Consider the following 6,000-nt stretch of genomic DNA (forward strand, 5'->3'; position numbering starts at 1 on the left):
ACTCCTTTCTTAGGAATCACCCCTCTCTCAGCCTTCCATATGCCTACACAGTGATACCCTGTGTTGAGTAGCTCCCAGAGCGCCTGCCCAAATCTGCACCAAGGACTCTGTTCTCTTGGATTTGGGGATTTGGGACTTGGAGGGCCACCTAATGGCTGAAGCTAGAAAATGTAAAATTTAGGTTGCCAGGTTTTTGCCAAGTGATGAAAGAGAGTTTGCAGTGAGAGAAGACTGAAGCAGAAGAGCCAAGATGGCCAGAGGCAAGGGATGGAGGGAAATCGCTGAGTGAGCTCTCGGTGGGTCATGATATTTTCAATTGAGGAAATACAATCTCCATGGGTGCTGAGGTATCTGGTATCTGGTAAATTCAGAGCACATTCTGCTAAATGGTAGATCATCTCAACTCTTGTTTTTATATTTAATGTTGTAAATATTATGATCCACATTTTTGACAGGTACTGACTTTTTGTCTCCACTCAGAGATGCTTGCTTCAACAAATATTTTTTATAAGACACAACTTGTCAAATAAGTTGTCTGAACTTAGGATTTTTAAAAAAATTATTTGCCAATTTTAAATGGTGCAAAGTCATAGGTCTTCTTGATTTCATTCCATTATGTTACAGAATGTATATTTAAACAATTTAAAAAGGAACTCCTTGAAAAAAGTCTTCTCACAAATAGGAATAATCCACAGCACAATTATAAAATTTCAGATAAAAAATTGTACAACATGTGCACTCTCATTGTTTGATTAGTTTCAGTCCCCTCCTTGCTTTTGTAGAAATATATTTTAGTGTCTTTTGCTAACTTCATTTTTTTAAAATTAAAGTTTATTGGGGTGACAGTGGTTAGTAAAGTTACATAGATTTCAGGTGTACAATTCTGTGATACGTCATCTATATCTCCCATTGTGTGCTCACCACCGAGTCAGTTCTCCTTCCATCACAGTATATTTGATCCCCTTTACCCTCATCTACCACTCCCCTCTCCTCCACCCCTCTAATAACCAACCACTAAACTATTGTCTGTGTCTATGAGTTTTTGTTTATTCATTTGTTTGTCTTGTTCCTTTGTTGTTTTCGGTTGTATATCCTATATATCAGTGAAATTGTATGGTTCTCGACTTTTTCTGTCTGACTTATTTCGCTTAGCATTATAATCTCAAGATCCATCCATGTTGTCACAAATGGCATTATTTCATCTTTTCTTATGGAAGAATAGTATTCCATTACATATCACATCTTCTTTATCCAATAACCTATCAAAGGACACATTGGTTGTTTCCATGTCTTGGCCACCATAAATAAAGTTGCAATGAACATTGGAGCACACATATCTTTACGGATAAACGTTTTTAGATTTTTGGGGTAGATACCCAGGAGACGGATGGCTGGGTCAGATGGTAATTCTAAATTTTTTTGAGGAACCTCCACACTGCCTTCCATATTTAAAAAAATTCATTTTCAATACATAAAATTCACCAGAAGTTTCAAAAGGTAAAGTTCTTATCAATTCATTTGTTGAACACTCAGGTAAGATTTTTAAATATTTTGACCAAAAATGCAGCCAAAATTTTGATAACTAATTTACAAGAAAGTTCAATATTATAGGGCACTTGGGTTGATTTAAAATGTCGTTCTTCAAAGGCTCACAAATGTCTGAAATGTAATAGATTATGATTTTTAAAGTGAGAAAACATACATCAATATAGTGGAGTACGTTTTGGTTTTCAAATTAGCTTCTTGATGGAAATGTAGTTGACTTACATAACTGTATATATATAAAAAAATATCTGTACATTTTGACAACAGGGAGACACCCAACTCTTTTGGGTGTATATATGAATTATGTGTGTATCACAAATGAATCAAAGTACATTTCTGCTTCACAGGTTTCTCCTTAATTTAGTAAAAACATTTTTACAGTAACATGATGCCTCTCCTGTGCTTTGTATTTGTATTGTGACTCACACCCAAATATTTTATCTTCAATCTTGAAGCTTTTAATTGAACTTGCAGTCAAACTCACAACATACAATGAGATTCACAACAAAGTCAGGTGTTTCACCAGAATTAACTTCCATAGCTTTACTTTGAATCCATGAATTGGATGAAGGAAATCCATTAATTATTGGATGTTCTGTTTGAAGCACGTGATGACACAGATTCTACTAGTATCTTTTAATTCTTTGGGAAGTTCTTCTGCTAACGGAAGCAATACATTAACAGCTGTAGCTTTACTTTTCATCAAAGTATTAGGAAATTTGGAATGGAAAATAAATTAATTCAGAGCAGTCATTTGATGTAAATGAAAGTCACATTTCACAGAGCGGTGTATAAGCCTACCATCTGCAGCTGCATGTTTTCTTTGGACAGATTCTGTTTAAAACCACTACTAAGTTTGAAGAAGATGTTGATGCTTCTTTGGGGTATTTATGTCTTTTGGTTGTCATGTGGGCACAGTCATATCACTGTGTCTCCCAGGCTGGACAGTAAATGCTAGCAAACATTTTGTGCAAGTTTCCCATTCATCATCTATTTGCTTGAGAAGTGGAAATTCGGCTTAATTTTCCATTACGCGTGCACCTTCATATTTTGAGTTTCTTCCTGCCCAAAGGGGTTCTTGCAAAATCAAAAAGCATTGACAAATGAGAAACAGTTGTACATTTACACTATAAAGGAAATAATAGATCCACTGTGCAAGAGCAGTCAGACTACTTTCCATACATGCCAAGGCCAGGCTGTTGGCTCTGTTTCTTATTTCTGTACACCTAACATATCCTGCTTTGAGCCACTTGCAGGTCAAGTTCTGGGCCACAGCACAACAGGCTGGTCCCTCAGGTGTCTGGCCAGGGCAGCAGAGACAAATAATTCCTTTTCCACCTGGGACCAGAAGGAGGTCGCTATTACTGACACCTCATGTCAGAGGACCCTTCATTTCAGCACTGATTGTCCTGCAGTATGTCCTAGAAAGGAAAGTGTTCATAATGGGAGAGCAGAGATGGTCATCTTTTGATTTGGTCATCTTTTAGATTTGACACTGTATTCAAATGAGCACTCTGTGCTCTGCTCATGCCTCTCACACACTTCTCGAGAAAACCATGGCAGAAGCTGGATCCCCTTAAACAGAGTACTAAACACACCCTGGCTTATCCTTCGCAGATAATCTGCTGCTCCTTTAAACTTGAATCATGAGGGCCGGCCCGATGGCTCAGGTGGTTGGAGCTCCATGCTCCTAACTCCGAAGGCTGCTGGTTTGACTCCCACATGGGCCAATGGGCTCTCAACCACAGGGTTGCCTCCTCCGAAGGTTCAACTCCTCCGAATCCCGCAAACGATGGTGGGCTCCAACCCCTGCAACTAAGATTGAACACGGCACCTTGAGCTGAGCTGCCGCTGAGCTCCCAGATGGCTCAGTTGGTTGGAGCGCATCCTCTCAACCACAAGGTTGCCGGTTTGACTCCCACAAGGGATGGTGGGCTGTGACCCCTGCAACTAAGATTGAACACGGCACCTTGAGCTGAGCTGCCTCCCAGATGGCTCAGTTGGTTGGAGCATGGGCTCTCAACCACAAGGTTGCCGCTTAGATTCCTCGACTCCCACAAGGGATAGTGGGCTGCGCCCCCTGCAACTAGCAACGGCAACTGGACCTGGAGCTGAGCTGCGCCCTCCACAACGAAGACTGAAAGGACAACAACTTGAAGCTGAACGGCACCCTCCACAACTAAGATTGAAAGGACAACAACTTGACTTGGAAAAAAAAAAGTCCTGGAAGTACACACTGTTCCCCAATTAAGTCCTGTTCCCCTTCCCCAATAAAAAAAAGCTTGCATCATGTGCTGCCATGCTTCTATTTCAGCCTTCTTCCTCCTCAAGATGCTGAGGTCCTTGATCCTTGAGAACATGGACTGTATCTGTTTCTGTTGAAGGTTACCATAGCCTCACACATCCAGGTCTTTCTTAGTAAACATGACTCATTGACTAGTCTTCCCTTTGGAGAAGGCAGCTTGACAAAGTAGGAAGAGCCTGGTCTTAATTCTATTGCTTTCTAGTTGTGCAACCTTTGACATTTACAGTTTCCTCATCTGTGAATTGGGGTCAAAATGCCTATCTTACAAGTGGGTTGGATTGCTTGTTGTCAACCTAGCATCTTTCCCCATCCCTCTCCAAAATTTCTCTGACTTCCAGGGTTTAAACTTGGAGCCACATTTTATAGAGTCCTTTCCCAATGTGAGTCTGGGTTATAACCTTCCAGTGGGAGGGTACTTGTGTGAGTTTTGAAAGCAAAAGAGAAGGAGAAGCCGGATCCTCTGCAGAGGCTTTCCTTGGCTTTTGATGTCCTCCTGAGACACCCCAACTGAAGTGCTGTAGCAGCCGAGGTTAGCACAGTGGCCGCCTTGAGATCTCTGCACTTTTGGATTTCTAGAAAGTGGCCTTCCTGACTTTCACTCCCCTAGCCCTTCCAGAGGTTGCAAAGCTTCTAATTCACTGTATTCAACCTTTCCATTGAAAATCCAAAGCAGCTGTATTTCCCTGATAAGCTCTAACTGATACCTGGAGTGGCTGTAAGGATGAAATTACATGTAATATGTAAAGCATTCACCACAGAACCTGACAGGCACCATGTAGATTCTCAGTCTACAGCATCTGTCCTTATTGTTATTCTTATCAGTAGACTGCCTTGATTTATTCTGTTGCCCATCCTATTTAGGGACAAAGTCCTGTGCTCTACTTTGTACCTTTGAATCCTTTCTCTGCTCAGACGCCTCTGAAGTGGGGCCATTTCTGGGAAGGCTATTTTTGCTGTCCTTAGCTCCAGACTGCTCCATCCCTCTTTGTGGTTGGCCCGTGGTTAGAAACTCCAAAGGGTCAGGTTGGCACTTTAATTCACAGGACGCAGGCAGGGGGATAAGCAGAGGAAAGCCTGGGGTCTTCTGCTTAGTGAGCACTGACGTAGAGCTGGCTAACTAGGGAACAGATGACTTTGCCTTGGGCTGCTGCTAAATCACCTAATACTCAAATGCTCTTCCAGACTGATTTGGGATGATACTGCCCTGTCATCAAGGCAGAGCGAGTGGCACGGCCCCTCCTTATTCCCCTATACTCAATGTATGACTTTGTAAAACATTCTGATCCACTCCCACCAATATGGAGATTGATAGGATATAAAGAGAGGATAGTATGTGCTCTAAACTTTGACATCCTTTCTCCTCCTTTCTCCATTCCCAAAGTACCACTTGGAACTATAACTTTGCTCTCCAGCTTTTGAGGACATTAAGGGAACTGTAGGAATGAAGAGAATTGGCCTCTTTTGCTCTGCTTTTGTGTTTGTCAAATGACTCAAGACAGATCTCACTTGCAAGACCCCAGGTATCTATAGGATGTGCCAGTATCTATAGGATGGTGGTAGCACAGTGGAGTTGAAATAGCATTGATACTGTGTTTCTGTGAAAATAAGACCTAGCTGGACAATCAGCTCTAATGCGTCTTTTGGAGCAAAAATTAATATAAGCCCCGGTATTATATTATATTATATTATACTATATTTTATATTAGATTATATATTAGATTATAAATTATATTAAAGACCTGGTCTTATAGTAAAATAATACTGGGTCTTATATTAATTTTTGCTCCAAAAGGCGCATTAGAGCTGATTGTCCAGATAGGTCTTATTTTCAGGGAAACACGGTGTAAGAAATAAGAGATCTGATCTCAGCCTAGCTATGATACCTCAGACACTCCATTTTCCTTTTCTAGAACTTGGGTTTCTTCGTGTGTGATATTGGGTTATACAGGTCTGTAAAATTGGGAGCTATACAGATCCCCTTATCCAAAGCTCTTGAGTCTAGATATGAATGAGAATCAATTTTTGGCAGAATTCTAGAAAGATACTATATCTTATGTCACACCTCCAACGAGGTTAGGGACAACATCCTATAATCAAATACATTAATGTTTCTCCAGCCAAACATATGAACCTTCACATTATAAATAGCC

This window comes from Rhinolophus hipposideros (assembly GCF_964194185.1).
Source record: "Rhinolophus hipposideros genome assembly, chromosome: X".
NCBI lineage: Eukaryota > Metazoa > Chordata > Mammalia > Chiroptera > Rhinolophidae > Rhinolophus > Rhinolophus hipposideros.